Here is a 12,068-nt window from a genome sequence, read left to right on the forward strand (position 1 = left end):
CGCAGCAAACACTACCTCGATAACAAGTACTACCGTGGCAGTAGCTAAGAGCGCCACGAAACACGAGAAGAACTGGCGGAAACCGCTGACTTGCCCAGAATCACTGCCCGCACTCCTATGGTCCACGAAATCAGTTTGCCGACAGGGCCAATCGCCCATCCGTTTGTGCGGCGTGAAAAGAGACGCCTCAAATATCCTACGCAGAATGTCACCGTAGGCGTTTGCGAACGGGTAACCCTTGCGGACCGGTGTTATTCCCATGGCAAACCTGATCATTTCCTTTGATTCAATGACCGGAAGTGAGACAGAGCTGACGAAGCACTCAGTAGGGGGTCGGTTAACGAGACAGAATCGCCCTTTCTGCTCGGCACACAACAGGCAATCTGTCGCCGACTGCTTGACAAAGAGCCCGTAACCGCCACGTTTAACGACTGCTGCCCGGATCTTTGAATAGAGGGTGCTGTTTACAAGGTCCCCAACCAAATCCATGTGCACTGCCATGCCTTCGACGACACACGGTAGGATGCTGCCGCGCTCCAGAGCATGTTCCAGCTCTGCAAGCGTATCAATGTTGTCCGGAGATGAGCGTGAACTAAGCCTAGACGTGAGCTCACTTCTGAAGTAATTCGACAGCGGAAGAATGGCGAGAATCCAGGTAAAATACAAGAGTGTGCGGCTCAAAGTACAGCGTTTCGTGAGACTAAGAGGATATGATGTGGAATAAAATGAGGCCACAAAAAACAATAAGCACTCCAAAACGCAGCCACGAGACGCGTGTTCGAGTTGGAAATTTGAAAGCTTAATCACGAGAAGGCAGGCTGCGATACAGGCGGCCGTGAATAAGAATCCTGTCTTGCTCTTTACCAGCATATTGAAGAGGGACTGAGGATGAGAGCTCTCTCGGCGGGAATAGAAAGTTTCATACGTGTACAGCACAGCTGGAGGAACTAAATATTCGTCCTCGCCGTAGGCATTGGACAGCTCCATAATGATATCAAAGTTTCCTCTATATAGATCTCTACTCATGGCCCATGAACTGTCGTACTGCTGCATTTCAAGAGTTACGTTGTAAGCGCGTAGTGCGCTTTTAACCAAATCAACTTTCCTTCCGAAGCAAGGACGCCCATGAGGACTGAGTAGTGAACTGCAGCATGCGATGCGCACATGCTTGTTCCTTAACCAAAAGCTATTGCGTGAATGAAACTCAAGCCCCTCCGATAACGAAGGGCAGTTATGAGAATAAATTGAAACCTCCGTACTTTTTGGCTGCCTAGATGTGTTTTTTTCATTTAAGGCAGACATTTGACATTTCTGCGCCATGCGAACGCGTACCTTTTTGTGGGAAATTTGTAATGCGTGTTCCATGATGGCGCTGCTTTCTGCACTATCTTCCAGAGTTATCCAGTCGACGAGATAAAAGCTTCGAAAGTCTTTGAAGGTAGCAATGAGGCAATTAAACGAGTGTCGACTTATCTTTGGCAGAACAGCTTTCGTCTTGATGCTGCGCCGCATGTTCTGTGCAAACATGCGGTGTAAGCCTGAACTCGGCAACGTCCATCGACTGGTTGGCCACTCGAAGCGGCGCAACCAGTACTGCACTGACGGATCCCAAAAGCCTTCACATGTGACTACAGCGACGTGGTCATGTCGTCTTATCCATGTGTCGAGTTCTTCACGGGTACTTTCTCGGCCCCTTACGGACGACAGTGAGAAGAACAGCTCAATGGCGAAAAAGAGTACAGTGAAAAGTAAAAGTTGAGCCATAGATTGCGCAATAAAAGATATCGAAAATAGGCGGTTTACAAGGACAGAACTCTGGGTATTGAGAAATCACAGGTAAAGAAGGAAGAGGCGCACCAGCAAGCGAAATACGCCTTGCAGGTTGTAATTAGGCTTGTCCAGCAGCTTGCCGGCTGCTCCAGTGGGGCTTGTTGCACGAGCACGACTTGATGCCAGGAAACTTGTGGATATCGCTGCTTGAGGCGTTAACCTATTGAAAGAATTCTTGTGTAAATACAAGGAAACAGCTGTTAAGAATATTGCAGGCATGGCACGGGTATTATCAAGATGTTGACTTTTCGAGAACACTCTTGCCTTGCTCATACTACTTACCACTGCGAGACAAAATCTTCATTTCGGAGAAACATGTTCACGGAGTTTTCGTTTGCTCGGAGAATCACGCAAGACACTGAATCGAAATATTACCCGGATACCCTTGGCAACGTTCGATCGCTCATTATTGTGTATCAAGATTTTCCTTCGCAGCAGTTCGTGGCCGTCGAACAGCATTTTGAAATAGATCTTGTATATCTCATGGGAAAAGGGGCCCGATGTCTGCGTGAACAACGTAGTATGCCCCTCCACCGAGCACGCGCAGCCGCCGAATACGCAGCCTCGTAGAACGACTGATGTGTACGCCGGCCTTTGCTTGTGCGTTTGTGCGTCAAACACACGCATTTTTTTACTAAATGACATCAAATAATACACCAGTGTATACAGGGTTTAGTAATGACGTCGCATTATTGAACACACGCCTCGAAAGCTGCCGTTCAGCACGATTTCCCTGAGGCCGACATGTAAGGCAACTGGTCCTCCCATAAAACTGGACAGGAAAAGTGGCCGAGGGTGACGGATGTATCGGCGTACGAGTAATCGTTTGGGACCGGGAATCTGAGCATTATGGATTTTTGGCTGGATCTGAATAAAGTGATAGTCAGTTATGACTGCAGACCACCAAAAATATCGATACTGAAAAAATACGTAAATCCTAAAGAAAACCGAAGAACCTGTTTAGGCTATCGATTTGGCTGCAAAAAAGCTTGTTAGGAGACTTCACAGATTGGTAGCGGAAGGCGCGAATTGGTTCAGTGTCGGATTTTGACGGTGTTTTTATTTGTCTTTTCAGCAACTCAAGCAGACTTCCTTGGCCACATTGATGTGTTATGGTCGTAAATGTGTCCTGTTGAAGTGCCACTTGAAGAACGTTGCGCTGTCGCCTCCCTAACAGCGGACACTTTTCTCCGTGTACCAAACCAATACACAGTAAAAAGATATGATAAAAGCCAGAAGTAGCGCAAAGAAGCGGCTGATTGAATTCCTATTCTCTAGGCATGTTAACGCTTACACGAGTTCCTAAATTTTAACCAAGAACCTGAAAGAACGCTTCTATGCAGTCAATGAAATAAACGAGTGAAGGAGAGAGCTATGAAGGAAGAAAGGCAGCAATTACGCGACCACTAGAATACGGCCTGCTCTGAACTAATCATGCACAACCAAGAGAGAACAACAGTATGCCAGCCGGTTTAAGTTAATAATTGAATACGATAATGCACTTCGCCGGCACATTGTAAATCGGGTTGTCAGAAACTATAGGTTTTGCATTTCAAAGACCCCAGCTCACGGCTCGAGACGATTCAGAAGGGGGTGTCATTTTCAGACGGTCTAGTCTTTACTCCAGCTCTTCTAAGGTGTCTGAAAAATTTGGTGGCAGAGTGACACTTAGGCGCGAGGTGCGTCCTCCCCTAAAATAGACAGACCTAGGCATTATCGTCATCATCAAAATCAGTAAGAATAGCTTGCGATACGACCTTCCCTGGACGGGAGTCCAGCAAGTGTTCTCGGCGTGCACACTCCAACGGAAGAGAGGTGGAAAGAAACGACGATAATAAGAACAGCTTCGAGTGAGAGTATGGATAGTCTTGGCCGAATTTCAAGTCTTCTCCGCTCACAAGGACAAGCCAAGCTAAAAGCCCTGTGATCAAGATTACCAGAAATATCTAGGATGAATTTCTCAGCAGACCGAAGAACGAAATTTGGAAGCTGTAAGAACCTTTGCAAGTATATAAACTTTAAGTCCTATACTTCAAAACCGGTGGTCTGTGAAACAGGTATTACGGATATGAAGGCTCTATTTCGGGCGATACTACCACGTCAGCCGAGCCGAAAAATAAAACAAACGTCACGTCGCCGAGGACATCATACTTGTGAAATCTTAGTGTTGCGTTCTGGCCACGAAGTGCAGAGTATAACACTTCATACAACATGGGGTTGCATGTCGTTCTTGGGGGTTCTCTGTTCGATTTGTCAACCTGATAGGAAAATGCAATCTCTTTGCCATCAGGTGTCAGCGTAAAGTGCGTTGTCCCTGTTGTGTTCAGGAGTGAGTGCCGTCGAGATAAATTGGAGACATCGATAACTTCCAGCCGGCTTCTTCCTTTTGAGGTTGCGGAGCTCCAGAAGAGTGGGCGGCCGCCGCACAGCGACAACTCGATACGCTTTGCTGGGAGCTCGTGATCACGAGGGTGCAGCATCCAGCGGCCACCATGGAATACAATCCATTCAGTGAAATATACAATTTCATATTGCGTTAAAAACATGGGGTGCACTTAGCGTATTTGCTTGATGAGGCAACGACTACAGCCAGAGTTCGCATGTTCCAGTCTCTAATAAACGCGTCATGACACGCGAACCCTCGCGGGTAAATGACCATCACGTGGCCTTTCCCGAATAAGCTCGCTTGAGAGAATGTGCAAACGGCTCCACGCGGTTCCACATGAGATGAAAGCCACTTGGTTTCTTCTGCGGATCCGTCCCTGAAGAAGCGTTGAGGCACTCTTAGTGAACTCTGGAGAAGGGTTCAAGAAGCGTGGTTCTAGCCACTCTTCCCGGCAAAGAATATGGCAAGAGCGAATATGTTGACAGATACAAGAACTGGAAACATTCTTCCAAAGAAATTGACATCGCCTCGAGAGTTTGCTCACTTGTTCACTGCATATTCAAGGACTACCTCTGGAAGAAAATGACAAATGCCGATTATTCTGGTCTTACCTGAGTTTCTAATCCAGATAACTCAGAGGAAAAGAGCGTCTAAAATATAGGTGTAATAGAGAAGTAAATGTGCTTTAATGAAAGGTTGAGCAAATAAGAAAACTACGCCGGTGTTCTTGGTAATTGGATTGCGCTATCTGTTCACATTGGATTGCGCTATCTGTAAGCAGAATATTTAAGCACTGCACAGGCATTAAATGCTTAACAGCGGCCTAGTTTTCAGACCTCTATAAAGAAATTCCTCTTCTATTAACAAAAATATAAGAAACAGGTTACCAGGAGTCTGTTTAGTAATCTGGTTGAGTTCTTTCATATGCACACACCGTGTTTTTGCCTCACGTCGGCAGTTCCTTTATAAAGTTCTCGCGTTTGCCACCAGCGAGGACATAGATTATATATATTTTAGCAACAAAGAAGATATTGTGAATATAGTCAACAAAACTGGAAACACAGCGCTGGATCCACATTAGAAGGCTTATGCGAAGCACATACACAGTTACATTATCACTAACTCTTGGATTTGGTCCAGCGCTCTTGAAGCCCTTGTCCAGTGACACCGACTACCTGTCTGCGTCTGATGACATGTGATGTGGGATTCTCGTTCATTTGAGCACCTCCTGCATGGAGAAGCAAAAAAAACGCTTTCTAGCAGGAATGCGCCAGTACTCACATCCTGGGTTTTATGTCTAGTTTCTTAGTGCAAACAGTTCAATGCATCTCTAACTTCCTGCAAAAAAGCCGTAGCAAATTTTTTAGATGCCCGGGTACCACATTCATGAAGTGAAACCACACACTGAATTTTGTTTCTTTGTTATCTCCCTTTTCGGCAAAAAGACAGGGAATACATTGCTGCTACGCTGTCTGCATTGATGTTTTTTGATGATGAATATGAATTTTTACGGCGCTATTGCACTTATGGCCACAGAGCGCCATGCAACAAGGTATTTCCGGTTACTCAAGGTCGGGCCAGAGACTCATTTTCCAACCATTGCACCCCTCATAAGGCGAGCAGCAGGCCAAGGGAAAGCTTGTACACATTGCATCGCCGGTGGGTACCCCGCAGCGCATTTATATTTCTTATGGGTAGCATTGACTTTCGTTTTCTTGATACCTTGCCTATGTGGTTCTTATATAAAATTGTTCGCATTCTATAGAAGAATCAAAATAAGAGTCGCCGTACATCTCTTTGGTGCGCTGAGTGTGGCGAAATGGTGTCAATAGAGGGGCTTTAATACCTACAGCGTCAATATAAAGCAACGTGTTGCTGACGCATTTAAACTCAGATACATTGCAAAATAGATGTGAAATATTTAAATATCGGTAGTTCTTTCCTCTGCTAATATTTGCGTTAATCTATTATAGTTTTTTACTAGTGTGGACGGTATCTCGATATCCATAAACCATACAAGACCTACTACTGCATGCTGACATGTTTGTTTAGAGCACATTTTGAAATGATGGCTGGTCTCGAGCATGCCCTTTTTGAAATAAGTCCTTCAAAGCCGACACAAAAACTCTAATTTTCCTGACATTCACAAGTTTTGAACAAAAAAGTAATCTTCTCAAATAGTAAAAATGAGAAGGCGCGCAGTGAAGGTTTGACAGATTCACTCTGAAATCCTTCGGACGTTCATAGTTAATTGATTTCAAATAATACATAACCAAATTTGGCCAATAAATCTAATGCCGTAAGCTTTGGCCTCTACCCTTTGAATACAAAAAAAACTTTCCTTTTACAGAACTGTTTGACGCGAAACAAAACAGATCTGGATCTCATTGTTCTTATTGTAATGCCAACACTTACAAAAATTTTAAGTAAATTAGGGAGGTCGACTAGGCATCTTTTGGATGATTCTATGTAGAAGCGCCCTGCTTATATCGATCCTTCGTTGTGTTCAACGAAAACATTATCATTCTATGATCACGACTGAAAATTAAAAAAGAAACTGGACTACGATGTGCAATCTGTACTTAGAAAGATCATTCTCTCAATAAGTCGGCTTAAAGCGGAGTATTTATAATTTTGGTAAGTGTGTTCGCAGGATTCATTGGCGTGGTGGACATTCAATACCTTATTAAACCCTCTGAAAATTTAGAAACAACAAACGTGATAGATGAAAAACAAGGTGAATAATTTAGTTGAATGCAAAAACTTCTAATACCTCTTGCGTTAAGGCGACGACGATTACATGTAGCAGCATGAACTGGGAAACTGGACTCGAATGCCAAAGCCATCAGTGTAAATATATATGGCTCCTGCATTTGCAGGCAGTTATTAGAGGGTGACTGTGCAATGAGAAAAGTTTATGGCTGCGTAAATAAACGCACTAGATTTACCCCATTCAGTTCTAATCCAGGCCATTCAGCCGAACGGGTAGACTTAGCCCGCTCTGATGCCCAAATTGGTCAAACACTGCGCTACTAAAAGACATCAAAAACGGGAAGTGCACACAACGGAGAAACATCAAACGTCATTTGCACGAGAATTGGTATGGGATGTCATGCAATGTTTAAATTTAAGAACATAAAAACAATCGCTTGCTTGCTTGCTAACTGTACAACTCCAGGGACAGCGTAGAGCTTTTAAAATTTTTTTATTCACAATTTTCTTAGCTCAACTTTCGTGATATGTTACGCGCGGTTTTGGTTCGTTTACACACATTTTCGGTTACCTAAGAACTCTTTATGCATTTGACAAAGAAACAAAGCTTTATTCAACGCTGGTGAAAAACGTTTACGTTTTCTCTTGATAACTTGGCAAGGTCTAAACTTTCAGAAAGGAGACCTACAGTTATTTTCTAGCAATGAATTAGGCTCTATCAACCACCAGGAGAGATTGCAACTCTTTCGTGCCTACTTGCCGGAAAGGCCTCGACATTTAACCCCCAGCATAAAGGTGTGAAGCTCAATTTTATAAGATTTTTATGTTTTTTCTGTTATGTGTATATGTGTAGTTCTAATTTAAGTGGTGATTCATCCATGATTTTAATGATTATTACATTTGAAATATTAGGCTGGTGGTGTAGCTTTTATATTAATATACCTTTGAATTCCTGCAATGAAAGCTTGGTACATGGCTCGGAAATCACCTGCAGCTTCTTTCTGGAGGGTAGCAGGGGAAGGATAAACCCACGTTCTATGCAGACATGGTGAAGTGCCACTTTGTTGACGAACTTTGGTCCCTTTAGGATGTACGTGCCAATTTGTTGGCGTGTTCGGGATGCATCTATCTTCTTCGCTATGCCGAATCAATTAACTGTTCCCCAGCGCTGATAATCTTGCCCAAATGCATCAAAAGGCGCGACCTATAGTTCATTTCCTAGTTTTAGTGAAAAGGATAGAGGCTGCGACGCAGTACACTCTGTGTGAACGCCTTGGCAACTAGTAGCAGAAAAAATTTCCTAATAGAACTGCGTCAGCGGTATAGCCTTGTGTGTTGTGAGCCCTTGTCGCTCAGCAGAACCTGAATGCACCTCCCTAAATTATTTTGACGATAAAGTGAACTTCTGATATCAACAGTGCATGAAACACAGATTGCCAGCCGTGGAAGTTTGCACGCTGTTCAAATGTATGGTTCAATGTTTCCAGAATATTGCCAAACAGCATTCGTGCACAAACCTTTCTTTTGGTATGATGCACGATCCCACTTTCGCAATTATGCGAGGCCGGGTATTAAGACAAAAAAATAAAAATTTGTTTCAGAATCAGACCACCTTCATTTAGACGTGGAAGCAAGCTACTTGATTTCTGAAACCACAACCACATGCATTGTGGTGCAGATAAATGACTCAGTGAGAGGTAAGCTTATTATCGGTGTCCTGTTCAAAGTGTTCGATGGGACCAAAGCTTCCTTGAGCTTTGTTGTTCTTGCAAGGAGTTTGATATAGCAGCGCGAACAACGCATACTCATACTGTGGACAATATTCTGGACAAAGCATTCACTTTTGCAACTTAAGAAACTCCCACGAACCACAAAAAATTGTGCTTCTTTCCGTAATCCATCCTATTATTAGTGCAAAAAGATTGCTAGCCTAAAACTTCAATAGTTCGAAATAATATTACGGCTGTTAGTTCAGCGCCAGGCGCGACAGGCCGCAGCCAGAAGGCAAACCAAAAACTAAATCCCCCAAGCAGCAGCTGCAGCGTCCCCTTTGCGTTGAAGTTGCGGCGAACGGGAGTGGCGGACCCGAGGTGAATGCGAGCAGCTGGAACTGCGCGTGGCGGGAGTGTCGAAGGCGTATGACAACTCAGCTCTGGAAGACATCTGGCGTGGTACGTAATTAGCACAACGAGCGCCATCAGAGCTAGGACCATAGTCGGCACAACGACTGTAATTATAGCTAGTTCCATAGCTGCCGCGCGGGTCGTAATTAGAGCTAGTTGCGCAGACGCAACGACGATCATAATTACAGCTAGGTCCGTAGTCACCACAACGATCGCATTTTAAGCTATGTCCATAGTGAGCACGACCACAGTAATCAGAGCCAGGTGCATAGTCGGCAGGGCAATCGTAATTTGAGCTAGGGTTATCGCATAATCGACGGTCGTAATTACAACCAGGTCGGTAGTCAGAACGTCGATCGTAATAAGGGCTATGTTGAGGTGGCGAAAAACATGGTGAAAAGAAGTGGCGACAAGAAAATCTGGGCAAAACGCGAGCAGGTGAAGCAGTTTGGCTGGTCGCCCGAGGTGCGCCAATCTGCTAGATTCCAGTAGTGGCGACCCTCATGTCCGTCAGCCTGTTAGTCAGTCAGTCAGACAGTCAGTCAGTCAGTCGATCATTCGGTAGGTCAGTCAGTCCGCCTACCTGCCTGCCTGTCTGCCTGCCTGCCTGCCTCTGCCTGCCTACCTCTGCCTGCCTCTGCCTGCCTCTGCCTGCCTCTGCCTGCCTCTGCCTGCCTGCCTCTGCCTGCCTCTGCCTGCCTGCCTCTGCCTGCCTCTCCCTGCCTGTCTCTGCCTGCCTCTGCTAGACTTTGACTGCCTCTGTCTGCCAAAATACGAAATGGCACACAAAATACAGTGCACTGTGCTGATTTTCTCACTATCCTCTGAACTGCATCCATGCTGGCGAATCTGTTTTTCGCGCTATATTTCTGAGAGCAGAAGAAATTTCTGAGAGCAGAAAAATTTCTCACTCGCCCTTCCTTTTAATATTCTTTATCACTGTGTGCAGTATGAAAATGTTGTCAGAATTAAAGCATTGCATAGCAAAAAATATTTTTCAGCTTTCGGAATCCTGTATACAACAGGACTGTAGCCCAGTTCAGAACAGGACTACAGTTTTTTTTTTTTACCGCCCACAGAGTGGAATAGAGAAGCGGCGTAGGCACCCACATGACGTGGGTCAGGAGCAACTCTTCTTTAGTCTGAACTTTAGAGAAAATATAAAGGTACACACCTCAAGAATGGAAAGCTTTCTAGAGATTTCATGCGGTACAAGGTCTTCATTTGGCACTAGAATTTCGCCATTATTTGTTTGTGTTCAAAAAAGTTCATGTTTTTTGCGCGAAAAATGAGGTTTTTTTGTCGACTATCTTTCCATTGAAAACGTACAGTGCTTAATGAAATCGCAGCGAAGTAGGTTGTAAAGCGTCTTTCAATTTGGCTCTCATCTTCGTTTCGTGAAGAGCACAAATAAGGTTTACTGTGCAGCATAAGAACGCATCCACCAAAGTGCACCTCACAGGCGGTACGGAACTTTTTATGGTTTCGTTCATTAATAGGCAAAATAATTAAAACAACTGTTTGGCATAGAGACTGTAGAGATTACAGGACTTCTGCTAATCGGTTTCAAATGTACCGATCCACAAATGTCAGCATTTATCTTAAGTGAGCGTGGTGTTGTTTGCTTGGTCAGTACAGCTGTTAGTATTGCGAAAATAACAGCAAAATCATTTGGAGGAATTAACAATTCCAAGACATTGGCATTGTTGAAGAGTTGTTGAATGCTGCACCCTCCATAAGGCTAAGATGGCCCTTTGCCATGGCCTACCTTATTTATGTAAACAAATAATCAGCAGTCATTTACTAAAGAAACAGCGGATGTTTTTCGGCGAATGTAACATGTTACAAATTATGACTTCCTCTTCAAACACTCGAATATAGTTTTGAATGCACTTAATGATATATATGTAAATATAGCTTTTTAGAGCAGCACTCTAGTCAATGTTTAAGATACAGGAACATTAACTTTTAAGATAAAACAGGTTCATAGCAAAATGCACCACACGGGCGCCCCGCCCCGAAATTTCGAATAGGATTTGACAAAATATTTTGCGGCACATAGGCGACTTCGTAATATACATAAATATTAGAAGGCCGGTATTTCATGCTCAGAATGATTGCCTTACGGTTTTGGCAGTGGTTTGTGCAACCAAACCACCGTAAAGTGTGTGAGACCTACCGGAAATCGCGAATTTTTCGGTCATTCTGAAACGGCTTTCTCCAACATGCACTGGAGAACGTCGTTCTGAATGGAATAACCTACACGTATCAGTACGCACTCTCCAATTCTCATGTTGCTATGCCTTGCCATTTTGTTAAATGGGCGAACAACCCAATACCGATATCACAGCGCTGCCTTGTCGCCTCGTTTTATTCCAAGGCATCAAAGGACAACTGCAGGGATTTCAGACGAGAACGCCGTGAGCGCTCGGAGCGAACGGAGCCACCTCACCTGCGTTCCGTATTTTTCTGACAAAATTGCGTGTTCCCGACCACGTTGGTTCACCATTTTTACCTGGACGTAGAACTGCCAATCCGGACCCGGTGTTGTGTTTTTGAGACCCAGAAAGGCAGGATTTCCTGAATTTTTTACCAATTTCGTCAGCAGCTGCGGCAGCTAAGCCTAATAGCTGCTGCGCGTCCTCGGCGCATTCGGGCACAGTTGCGGCGGTGACGCCGCGTCCCGTCGAGCCCAACTACGCCTCGACTATGCCATACACTGTTGAAGGCGCCGATATTACAGCCACTGTGTTATCCGACGGCACATTTATCCGGCGTTCGAGATGCAACGGCGGTACCAAAGATCATCACCGATTCACCCCGACAACCTGCTGGAGCTCAGACTACAGCCTCGACACCTGCTATCCCGAAACCGCGTCCCCGCGGCCGCCTTCCACCGCCGACCAAGAATCGTCTGCTTCCCCGCCTGCCCTCGGAAGACCTCAAGTTAATCATTCGCCTGCAGGGCACACTCAACCTCCACACCGTCGGCCCCGCACGACTGGCTGTTGCCAGAT

The sequence above is a fragment of the Amblyomma americanum genome, chromosome 5 (genome assembly GCF_052857255.1).
Source record: "Amblyomma americanum isolate KBUSLIRL-KWMA chromosome 5, ASM5285725v1, whole genome shotgun sequence".
NCBI classification, from domain to species: Eukaryota; Metazoa; Arthropoda; class Arachnida; order Ixodida; family Ixodidae; genus Amblyomma; species Amblyomma americanum.